Source organism: Melospiza georgiana, chromosome 1 (assembly GCF_028018845.1).
Source record: "Melospiza georgiana isolate bMelGeo1 chromosome 1, bMelGeo1.pri, whole genome shotgun sequence".
In the NCBI taxonomy this organism is placed as follows: Eukaryota; Metazoa; Chordata; class Aves; order Passeriformes; family Passerellidae; genus Melospiza; species Melospiza georgiana.
In genome coordinates this window covers 25,199,185-25,212,190 of record NC_080430.1, presented here as the reverse complement: position 1 = coordinate 25,212,190, position 13,006 = coordinate 25,199,185, and the positions used below count along the sequence as shown (strand labels likewise).

Sequence of the window (13,006 nt, the reverse complement as noted above, 5' to 3'; positions counted from 1 at the left end):
TCCTTGCATGCAAGCTCAGTGCTCTCAATCAGAGTTGGTGGCATAATCCCTGCAAATCCATTAGCACTACTGCTGAACTAATTTACTGATCAAGTTCCTGACAGCAGCATGATGAAGGGCTGCACAATGTCTAAGAGTCCCAAAAATACCTTATTTCTGGTGGTGACACTGATGTCTACCCCAAATACACAAATATGGATGTAAGCAGAAGCAGTTCTTTCAAAGTAAGATGTTTCAAATGTAATTTATTGCACAATTGCATTTTTTTCACCTCAGAAAAGTAATAAAATCTGAAACCTTGAAAAAATCTCAAACCCCAAAAGAGCTATGAGGGGCAGTCCTCCTTTTCATCTTCTGCTAGTGGTTTTTTCAAGTAGTGAGACAAAAGATAAAATTTTGACCTTTATTTTCAATGTAATCCTAGCCAGTCATTAAATGACAACTATTATTCATCAAGTCACCAAGCGAGGTTGTATCTTGGATTCCAGTGCTAATAAAAGGCAAAAAAATTCATCTAGTATTTCATTATTATAGTTCCACTCTTGTTTAAAAGAGAACAAAAAATGCCTAATACCAGAGAGAAGTCATGACATAATTACCTTTAACAGACCTTTGCTACATGCTCCTGGCAGCTTTACCCTGCACTGCAAAAATTCTTGCAGCTAAAGCAAGCCCTATACTCTTGGGAGCATTATGTTCACAATGTAAGAATAAATTACAGAGTTTTAAAGACAAAAATGTATCTTTCAAAACATTCTGATGAATTACCACTACAATATTTTATTAGTCAAGTATCTGCATACACAAATATGTATTTGTACACACAAATTTGTTCTTTCAATTCTTATTTTTCTAGGTGTACGAGTGTATCCTCTAAAAAGGATACAATAGCAATAGATTTGCCTATAAATTGGTCAGATGAAGCAGATACTCCACACAACACAGACCAGGGAAAAAGAAAATACTTTTTCTCCTCTCAGGTCTCAGCCACAGTTTTAAGGAAAACTGTGACAGAACATATGGCACATCTAGATTTTGTTGTCTCTCACACAATAAAGAATCAAGCTTGTTGTCTCTCACACAATAAAGAATCAGATTGTTCTGATCTCAAGCAAAGCCTGAGATCAGAACAATCTGTGGACAGTGCAAGAACCAAAAAATGAACAGCATTCCTTGAGCTTCCATGGATATGAAGCTATAAATTTCACACATCATCTACTCATTATAAATAATAAAATACAATAAACAAAACCTACACATAATGCTGCAACACAAACTTGGTGGAGAAAGAACCACAGTAAATTCTTCACTCGAATGATGAACACGATCTTCACAGAACAATGAAAAAATTATAAACGAAATTATTTTAAAAGCTTCTTTGTTGTCTTTTCAATTTTTTAATGCAATGCAAAATGTCAAGTATGCAATCCTAGAAAAAAAAGCAAACCAAGGATAGAAGGGGAAACTCTGTCCTAGGCCATCACAAAACTGCAGCTCTGGAAGTGTCCAGAATCAACAGCAGGGGAGGGGGTGGAGGGCCTGGGGAGGGAAGAAGGAAGAAAAAGAGGAAAAAATAGAGGCTACATTTTGAAACCAAAAAATCTTTTCAATGCTCAGGTAGCATCAGGTAGTCAAGTGAGGCAAAATGTTGAAGTAAGAGTGTATTTTGGTTAATGCTATACTGAAGGACTACAGATGCAGCAGGAAGCAGCCAGCTCCTTAAGAAAGGCCAAAAACCTGCTCTGTGGCTTCTTTGAGTCCTAAAGGCTGTGAGTGAAGTGCTGCCAAGTACCCCTGGCTTACAAAAGCTGGAGCAGGACCCTGCTGGGGCACAGGGCTGGGTACTGCCCCGGCCCCGACCCAGCCTGCGCCCCCAGCCCATCACCCAGCTGGGGCACGAGACCACCCTGCCCACCCAGCACCCCTGCCAAGCCCCCGCTCCTCACTGCTGGACTGAGCTTCCAGCAGCACAGCATCCTCAAGCTAAATCCAGCTTCCTCCAGCTCACAAAGTTGGAGCTCTTAATGGAACAGATTTACTACAGTGGTTCTTTGGGGCTTAGAGACACAACGTGACCCTTTGCACGAGGAAAATAAAATGAATAAAGTAAATCATATAGGGGCACAAGAGGCTTGCTTTAGAAGAATCACTTTCAAGCCACAAGAGTGAAAACAATTTATTCTATTCCCTATCTTTTATACCCCTTTTTCAAAGAAATATTCAAAGAACTTCTCACTAATCTCTCTTATGTTTCAGATATGACTGTTGGCCATCTCCAGACACACACACTGATCTCTCTTCTGGGAGTTGTTAAGCTTTACAAGAGCAGCAAAATGCCTCTCTCCTTCACTACTGGGGAGGTAAACTAGATACACTAGACAAAATCAGCAACTTGGTACATTTTACAAAGTGAGTAGCTCAAAGATTTCATTCAAGTGTACAGCCCAGGATGAGATTATTTATTTGTTTAACCACAGCTTTTGAGTATTTGGACTCAACTGGGCATCAGATCACACTCCCATTCCAATCAAGGAATTCCCACTCCAATCAAGGCTTACCCTGGCCATCCAGACCTCAGCTATTGCTACATGCAAAATGTTGGTGGGCTTTCCCTCTGCTGCAAATGAAAACTGCTCCTCAACAGCTTTATTTTTGCATAGGCAGTTTTAAATTTTTCCTTTTCCTCAGAAAAATTAAACTCATAATATTTGTTTAAATATTTAGACAAAATCTTTTGCCTTATTAAATGTTACTTAAAAGGTTAGGTCAATCTGCTTATGCATACAACAAAATATGTCCAAGAAAAACCCCTTAAAATGCTTTCTTAGCAGTGGTGGGCCTAGCTTCTCATTAATAAGAAGCATTAGAAGTCTAGTATCAATATTTAAACTTAACTATCTGTAATTACAAAGTAAGAATTTAAGCTTTATGCAATGAACTCTTACTAAAATAGTAATATAGATTTAAACAACATTAACTATTACAATCAAACCTATTGGAGCTGCTGCACCAATTTGGATTTGCAAAACCATGCAGTCTTAAAGCCTGACAAATAATTCAATAAGTCACTTAGTATATTTTACAAATAATAAAATTAAGATGGTTTATCTTGGATGCAATTTAGCTGCTTCCTTTACCAAAATTCACTATTAGGAAAATAGTTTTTTCTCTGATCTAAATAAGCAACAGAACCACATGATCGCTCAAAATTGAAGGGATCTCCAAAGGTCATCTGGTCCAATCCCCCAGCTGAAGCACAGCACTCCTTGTCCAGGACCATGGCCAGACAGCTTCTGGGTATCTCCAAAGATGGAGTATCCATAGCCTCTGGTAACCTGTGCCAGTGCTCAGTCACCCTCACAGGGAAAGAGTTTCCTGATGTTCACAGGAACCTCCTGTGTGTCAGCTGGTGCCCACCCTGCCACTGGGCATAACTGGAAAGAGCCTGCCTTGTTCCTTGCACCCTCCCTTGCAGTATTTATAAACATTAATATGACCATCGAGTCTTCACTTCTCCAGGCTCAGCAGTCCCAGTTCTCTCAGCCTTTCCTCACAGGACAGATGCTTCAGACCTGTCATCATCTTAATGGGCCTTCCCTGGGTTTTCTCCAGTCTCCTGTGCTGGGGAGCCCGGAATAGGGCCCAGAATTCCACACGAGGCCTCAGTGGTATGGAGGAGGGATCACCTCCCTTGCCCTGATGGCAGCAGCCATGCTAACCCAGCCCAGAACACAGTCAGCTTCCCTTGTAACACGAGCACATGGCTGACTCACATTTCACTTGCTGTTGTCCAGCACCCTGGAGCCTCTTCTGCACAGCTGAAGAGGATTCACCCTCTGGATGGTGCTGAGAACACAACGAGGCACAGGGCCAGGCACAGGAGTTTGCACCTCTCTCTGCTGAACTTCACGAGCTTTGTGGCTTCTCACCTCTCTGTTCAGCCAGCTTCCAACCTACCTCACTGCTCATCTAGCCCATCTTTAACGAGCTTCTCTGTGAATATGTTGTGTCAAAAGCCTTACTGAAGTGAATGTACACAAAGCCAAGCTCTCCTCCCACCTATTAAGCCAGTTATTTCTTTGTAGATGGTTATGAGGTTGATTAGGCACTTCCCCTTTTTTTCCCCTTTTAGGCCACAAGGTCAAGACTTACTGGAGATGACTGTGTCATGCACTGCAGTAAACCACAGCAAGTCTCAGCAGTTATTTTGCATCTACAGCTGTTAAACTTGAGAGAATTTTTCACTGGCCCTACACAAAGAATGAGTGAAAAGAAAAAAAAAGGAAGAAAAAAAGAGCCCCTCTTTTTAATGGTATTTCCCTCCCCTCCAACTCAAATATTAACATGAAAGAAATGTACAAAACATCAAGGAAGCATTTTTCAGTCAACCTACTAAATTAAGAAAGATAAAATTGAGCAACTACTTTAGAGGAAAATGGCTGGGCAAAGGGGAATAAAGAGCTACATGGTCTAGTAGTCTCTTCCTATCAAATGTCATACTGAAACATTCTCATTTGTGTTAGTGCACTTTGCCACACTGCTAAATTACCAGCTTTTTTCAAGATGACTCTCTCTAAACCTCTGGATTAATGTGTTTTCTCTGCATTTTTTGCCCTTGCAAAAAATACAACACTCACATATTTTGAATATTCTATCTAAATGGTCTATGCACAATGAAATCTACTGGGCAATCATTCAAGCCAACACAAATGAGAAAGTATCTTTGGGCTTTTAAGAAGGTAGAATTAATAGGTATGTCAGATTCTACACATTTAAGGAATCTAGAGTATGTCAGCACCTAAATATATCACCATCCATCTTAAAGATGACTGCAAGCTTATAAAGATTTAAAGATGATTACAAGCTAGATAAAAAAAATCCTAATGCTTTATCATAAAGACCATGAATTAGATAAATTAGAGAGGAGTTTGACAGCATGACTTTTAAAAGCCTCTATAGTTTATTGCTTTCAAACAAGTAATGTGAAATACAGTGATTTTATCAAATGGAAGTCCCTGGGTCTACATGCAGCATAGACTGAATACTGGAAGATATCCTTTCAATGTGAACCAGCATCTTATGCCCTTGAGATTATTCACTGAATATTAAGGCAGATGGAAACTGCAGAGTGGAACATCAGAAGTTACAGATGTGCACAGACTAAGAAGCACAGCTTTATGTATAACAGCACAAGGCAAACAGGTCTTGGAGATAAATTCTGCATTCACACCTTCCACTAATTTTATCATATGGAATTATCTGAGTGATCTGATGGGTCTCTTGAATCAACTCTCGTAACTAACTCGAGTAAAACTAGCCTCTCCCAATAGAACACTTTCTATTTAAAAAAAGACACCACAGAATAACATCCATTACTTTGTACCATTAATTACAGGAATGTCTGGTATTCTTTTTAATAGATTATTTGTGGCCTTCAAGGTTAACAGAGCTAAAGGTAATTGCAACACTTTAAAAAATTAAGATACACTACTACACAACACAGAAGTCTATCAGAAATGTAGGAAGAGTGCCTTCTATTAAAATTCTTTAATCTTAGTTGGAAAACATTCAATTCCATCTTAAAAGTGGAATGCTGCCACTTAGTTTTCAGGTGCCTTTTCACTTGAATACAGAAATGCAATAATGGTCCTTTTCAGGCCTTGTGCATCACTCAATGAGCAAGATAAGTTACTTAAGGCCCCTGTTTTAGGATAGAATTAACCAAGAAAAAGACACATAAGAGCAGCAAGTTGCTACAGCTCTCCCTGCAGACCCACATGCCTGAAGCAGAATCCATCAGATACGGTCCAGATGAAGTCTCCTTGGCGAGTTACAAAATGACACCCATAATTCCCTACTGCTTCTAAAATATTTTGCTTCATGTTATCTCAAATGCCATTTGCCTTCCTCACAGCTGCATCACATCACGGGTTGCTGCTGTCATTCTGTGGGAGCATGTCAGAGTGGCCTTCTCCTTAGCTGCCATCCCCTACAAATGAGTCACTAGTTCACTGTGAAAGTTTTCAGCTCATAAATCCATCCCCATCACTCAAGTCCTCACAGTCCCCATGTTTTGCTGTAATCCTATGCAATGATAAGGCTTCCCCACTTTCTGCCAAAAGCAAGTGTCATTAGCGTGCTCCAACTTTCTGAGACAGAGCTACTGAAATTTTTAACAAGGTCTTTTATCTTATCAAAGGCAGATCCTAATTTAGTTTGGCATATACTACCTCTGATAAATCCATTTACATGTATTCCATTTGCCTCTCTGCCTTTGATTCTTTAAAAAGTGCTCTCTATTGCTTTGCTATGGGGAAAAAAAATTTAGTAATTTTCAGGCAGCCAGAATCATCTTTCTTCTACTTTCTGAAAAACAGCTATTAAATTTGCTCTTCTGCAGTTAAATACCATTTCTACTTTGATAGTGCTCTTTTAGTTTTTAAATATATGCTGCAAGATTTTCTAAAACACAGCTTCTTTGACCAAGCCCCATAAAAACTTGAGCCCTAGGAACTGCAGGTTTCTTCTTTATTTCACTGTCTGAATTTCCACAATAAACTAGGGGTGATAACTCTGACCATAACTTCATACTCACTGCATAACACCCACCCTCCTTTCTTGGTGAATTTTAATGGATGAATAGCATTTTACTACTTAGACTATTTTCCTTTACAAGGTCAAACTCAGCTTGACTTCTGGCAACTTCTTAGTCACATTTAAGACTTTTGAACTCTAATGACATTCTTCATTTTTTCAACAACCACTTCTGCCACTCCTTCCAAGTTCTTGGCTAACTTATGATGTTCTCTTTGGCTGACTTTTCTTCTGATTAGGTCTGCAATCATTCTGCTTGTATAGTCTGTTTTTTTCTTGGGATGAAAATCCTACGCACTTTTTCTAATTCTGAATCAAAGAGTTCCCTTTGCTCTTTGGTTCAGCTAATTTCAAACCATTTCCCTACAGTTTCTCAGTCTGCACTTTTGAAATTCAAAACCTTTAATTGGAAAACCCTTTCAATTTAAACCACATAAAACTCTGATGCAAATAATTTCATCAAAATTCTGTTTCTACACACAGTCCTTCTAGAATGCCCTCAATACTTATGAAACCCAGGTTTTAGGCGACATTATTTGTTTTAGTTCAAGAGCTACATGTGTGAACACTACACCCAGGAACTGCTGATCCCTAGAATTAGTAGTGAAATTATGACTTTTATATAAGAGTTAAAGACTCCACAGCATATTGAAACAGGGAAATAACTTTATTCTATTTACTGTAGTCCAATAATTCCATATATACTTAATACAAGAAAACCTGAAAGTGCAAAAGAGTCATAGGTGAAGGCATAAAAATCCACAGCAATTATGAGGTATCTTTGTTCACCACAGTGACTGAATCAAAATAGTAACTTCTGACGTGCTTTATCCCTTCACTATCTGTTATCTGAGTGCATCCAGTCTCTGAATCCTTAATACTTACTTCTCATTCCTTTCCTTGACAAACACATGTAAAAGGCTCTGCCTTTCATAAAAAGATCTTCCCTAAGAGCATATTACCAGAGCAAAGAACCTGGTTTTTTACACTATTATTTTTTTATGAATAATCCAAGTTAGCAGGACAATCCCTGCAGTACAACACGTTTTAATATTAAAGTCAGTAGAATTCCCCATACTTGACAATACCTGGAAAAAAGCTAAGTTCATTTTATGCAGCAGGACAGACACCTTCCAAGCTATCCAGCCAATAGCTCTGCATGCCAAACTACTTCACACATTGAGATGAATGAAATTAATTACCAGCTTGCTGTCCATTTTATGAAATTTGAATATGAGCATGAAAGTTCAGTGATATATTCAACACTGCAGGAGTTAGAGACTAAGTCTGCCTAATACTTAGTTTCATGCTTTAGCAAAAACTATCACCCACTCCTAACCTTGTAAACAAAGCATGGACTGTGGCATCCCATCCTTATGGGGAAGGGAGCACCCAAGACTCAGAGATACTCATGACAAATGTCAGAGGGTCTACAAGAGCTCACAAAATTTTATTAGTAAATTATGCCCACCCAGGAGATACGTTTTTCACTTTCAATGCCAATTACTTATCATGGGCAGTCTGATCTTCTAGACCCTTCTGGAAAGGGTTGGAGAGCTTTGATGGTCTTTATAACCACCAAATGATGACAAGTCTTGATGACTGGGTTGGCCTTTGGTCAACATTTCAGGCCCAATTCTCAACCTCATTCCTGCACTTTGCTGTATGGTGTTGTGCCTATCTCCAGGATCCCAAACCAAAACTAATCTCAGCAAAGTGCTGCCCTTCCTCTGTATGGTCCCTTCTTCAGAAACACCCTTATCTTTCTCACAGAATGTTATTACCAACAATCCTTGGTTGGCTCCACAGCTATCCAGCTGTCGGTGTTCGAGTTACATATTAGTTCTCTTATCTTCTAGGCTTCTGCATGGACACAGGAGCTGAAGTAGTGAACCAAATTTAAGGAAAACAAAATATTCTCTCAGAGATTTCAGAAAGAGCTATGCATCTTTTTTTATCTGTAAGTTTTCATAATTAACCCATTCAAAAAGTGGATGAATTTCTCAGATTCTGTAACGATTTCAATCTAACAAAGCTTCAGCGTCTTTCTGCAACTCCTGTCTTCCATATTTGCCTTAAACAAGTGTCCTAATGTGCACTGTGACTATTTTATTTATAAAATCACAGGCTCACTGGGGATGGAAAATGTGGAGATCACCAAAATCCAACTCAGTATTCATTTAAGTAAAACACACATAGAAATGACAAGTTTGGACTGCAGAGTGCCTGTGGATGGGTAACCTTCTCCTATGATCCAAAATAGTTCATCAACATTTTAACAACAGATAAATACAATATGGAGCATTGCATCAAGCACAGAAATGCTTCTTCTACACTAAAACTTGAAAGTGCTTTCAGCGTACTTTATTATGATGGCTATTATATAAAGAATAATGATATTTTAGATTAAATATTTCCAACGTAATTAGTGCCAGATTGTTTCAGATTCTTTTTCTGCCACTATTTACATTCCTGAACACATTTTCTTGGGGCAACCCCTAGTATCAATGTAGGCTGGGGGAGTGAAGAGACCAGGAGCAGCCCTGCCAAGGGCTTTGGGGTGCTGGTGGGTGAGAGGCTGGACACGACCCAGCCATGGGCACTCACAGCCCAGAGAGCCAAACGTGTCCTGGTGAGAGAGAGCCCACCTGAACACAGCACCCAGCTTTGGGGGGCCCAGTTCAGGAAGGACATGGACTTGTTGGAGCAAGTCCAGAGCAGGGCCACTAAGATGATTAGAGTGATGGAGCACCTTTCCTATGAGGAAAGGCAGAGATAATTTGGATTGTTCATCTTGGAAAAGGGAAGGTTTTGGAGTGACCAAATTGCAGCCTTTCAGTAGCTGATGGGAGCCTACAAGGAAGATGGAGAGAGACATTTTACAAGGGCTTGTTGTGTCAGGACAAGGGGGAATAGCTTCAAACTGAAAGAGAGTAAGTTTAAATTGCATATTAGGAAAAGATTCTTTACTGTAAGGATGGTGAGACACTGGAACACGTTGCCCAGAGAAGCTGTGGATACCCCAACCCTGGAAATGTTCAAGGCCAGATTGGATGGAGCTGAGCAACCTGGTCTAGTGGAAGGAGTCCCTGCCCATGGCAGGGGGGGTGGAACAAAATGATCTTTCAGGTCCCCTCAGAAATGATGAATAACTGAAAGAAAGACTCATTCTGTTAAATTATTTTTATAAGAAGTTTGTAAAAAAATTTCAAAGGAACTGTTAAATACAAATTTCTTTTATGTTCTACACTAAACTATAATCACAGCACTTGTAAATTTCCTTCAAAGGTGAGAGAAAAAGTACATGTTCCAATTCTGGAAGACCATCTGAACAAGACATGACCCAGAAAACTGAAATATTGTGGGGTATAAAATCCAGTCATGCTGCCTGACAAGAGAGAGGAAGCACAACAGGAGGCATGGGCACTAGTGATTACATATGGAATTAGGAGAAGGATGGAAAAGCCATTTGCTATTTATCTTCTTTCATGGTCCCCTCTCTTCCACCTACCCCCAAAACCCAAGAGAGGTCTGCAGAGATGTCCCTTCACTACTGCACCCTAAGGAAGCTTTACAGAATACTAGAAACTGCAGCAGCAGCCTGGGCCAAACCCCCTTGCAGCACCACGAGTCCCCTGCTGCCTGCCATACGGTGTGATCACATAATACCCAGGCCCTTGGCTGGTGGGACAGAGTCAGTGGAGCAGAAGGTTGCAAAAGGAAGCTCAGCAGGAGACACAAATTGCTGTTAACAGCTTTAAATGGTTTAACGTGTACCTGGTGCCAGAATCAGGCACCAACTGAAGATGCAGCCTATCAGGGCAGCAGAAACTATGGCCTTGGAAAGGGAAAAGGTGAACATTACTCTTCATCCTAATTCTACCCAGGATGGAGAAAACACAGCTCAAAAAACAACTTATGATTTGGACAATCAATACATTTCCATTTGCTAGGGTGTGGAAAGCCTCAAGCTAATGAATTCTGCATTACAGGCAAACCTTGCCCAATTAGCCCACAGCGTCTGGGAAGCAGTACATGACCCAACCCTCAGGAAACCCTGCAAAACCCAATGAAAACCAACAAAACAGTGAGTGTTAGGGGTGCTGGGGGCAGGGGTAGGTGGGGTGGGGGATGTTGTTTTGTTTCTTTGGTAGCAAAGTATCCCTGGAAAAACCAGGATATGTTTTTCTTTATCACATTTACTTAACTTTTTCACCTTGTACACTTGCCCTGGAGAGCTTCAGTTCTATCCCTGAGCACAAACACAATACCTCAACACAAGAGCAGGCCAGTGCTGATAAAGGCCTCTATATCACTACATAAACAGTCATATGAACAGCTACAGAAGTGTTCACATCCCTTGTTTAGCAACACACTCCACTGCAGTGTCCACTGCCACTTTTGGGCCCTTTTGTACTCCTTTTTATTAACAGCACCAAGCTGATTTAAGCTCCCACAGACACACACAACTGCTCACACAAGCAACACCTCACTCCAAATACCTAGAAACTCTCCAAGCCTACAGTGGCCTCTGGGCAGTCACCCACTCCTAAAGGGACTTTCAACAGAGATGAAATCACAAATATATCCCATCATCCTAGAGCAGAGCAAATGGCCCATGGAGCATGGGATCTGTGATAGCAAAATTACAGACTGTAACACAGTAGAATTTCCTGCATGCATTGATTCGAGTCTTCCTCTTGATAGTGAGTTTCTGAATAAATCAGTCATTTTCCTGTTTGGGAGACAAGCAGAATTCAGTCTTTATCAGTCTGGTAAGATTTTATTTATTTATCCTTCTACCTATATTTCATTGCTTCTCATAGTCCTCAGCATTACCCTTAAAGCAACAAAAAAGTCTCTTACATGTCTGCCTGAAGAAATCACATAGAAAAATAGTCCAAAGATGTTTACCTAAACCAGCTGAGATCTTCAAGTAACAACTTTATGGCAATAACTACCCACTGATTCGATAGTTCACACATTCAAATGCCAACTTTGTTAATTATTTCAGAATTCTCCTGTAGGAGGAGAGTGATGGTACAATACTGAAATCAACGCTAAACATCCAGAGTTTGGGTTGGACTTTGCACACCACTATCTAGCAAAATAGTCAAGTACAAATTGCATCATTTTCATAAAGACAAATCAGTTTCCAACAGTTCAGAAAAAACTCCTATATTGCTTTTTATTTTCCTCTCTTGCAATCATGACATGCATGAGAGGATGTTCAGCTAAGTATTAATGAAACCAGTCATGCCCACTAACACAAAAAATTGTGTAGAACAGAAAAATCCCTGAACAGTTGCTGCCCATTCAGACAGATGCAACATCCCAGTGTAACAGATGGGGCACAGGGAGTGACAGGGTAAGTTCATCTGCTGGCACCGTGTGAGGGGACAGAACACAAGTCCCTCTTGCCGCCTGCACTGCTCTGCACTGATAGCTGGGCTGCTCAGAAAGCTCCTGCCACAGCCAGCTCCAGCCTCCCAGCAGCGTGTCCCAGGAGGAGTGCAGGAGCCCAGGGACCCAGGAGCCACAAGGACCCTGCAGGGGCTTCTCCAGCTGCCCCTCCTGGGTCCCTGCCTGCAGTGGCATGGCCGGGCAGTGATCTCATGGCCCTGGCAGAGACCTGGTGGCCCTGGCAGAGACCTGAGGGCCCTGGCAGAGACCTGGGGGCCCTGGCAGAGACCTGGGGGCCCTGGAAGAGACCTGGTGGCCCTGGCACTGACCTGAGGGACCTGGCACTGACCTGGGGACCCTGCCAGAGACCTGAGGGCCCTGGCACTGACCTGAGGGCCCTGGCACTGACCTGGGGACCCTGCCAGAGACCTGAGGGCCCTGGCACTGACCTGAGGGCCCTGGCACTGACCTGAGGGCCCTGGCACTGACCTGGGGGACCTGGCAGAGACCTGGGGGCCCTGGCAATGACCTGGGGGCCCTGGCAGAGACCTGGGGACCCTGCCAGAGACCTGAGGGCCCTGGCACTGACCTGAGGGCCCTGGCACTGACCTGGTGGCCCTGGCAGCCTGCCCTGGCCTACACTGCTTCACTCTGCTGAGGGAACCGCACAGAGAAGGGAGCACCGCTCCAGAGGCAGCTTTTAATTTTCCACAACTTTAGCTGCAGTTCCTCCTGCTAGGGCCAGCCTTCCACATGGTCTCACTTCTGCTTCCCCACATGATGAACAGATTGCAGGCACTGGAGGCACCAGGACAAAAAGCAGGGGATCTCCCAAACCCTCCTACAATGTTCTCTCCTAGCACAGCTTTTATTCTTTTTTCTTCCTATCTACAATAAAGATGTCAGAATAATTAAAACAGTGATTTGTTTACTTTGGATAAGCTTTTAAAGAGTGCTTTATGCTTAAACCCATGACAAATGTGCTTTTTTAATTATTTACAAAAATTAC

General features: G+C 41.6%; 1 protein-coding gene across 6 annotated transcripts in view; it reads right to left on the bottom strand.

Annotated features, from left to right (window-relative positions):
- The window catches only part of PPP1R9A (protein phosphatase 1 regulatory subunit 9A), a 128,079-nt gene that overhangs the window by 110,099 nt on the left and 4,974 nt on the right, over nt 1-13,006 (bottom strand). The gene's annotated exons all lie outside the window — the stretch shown is intronic.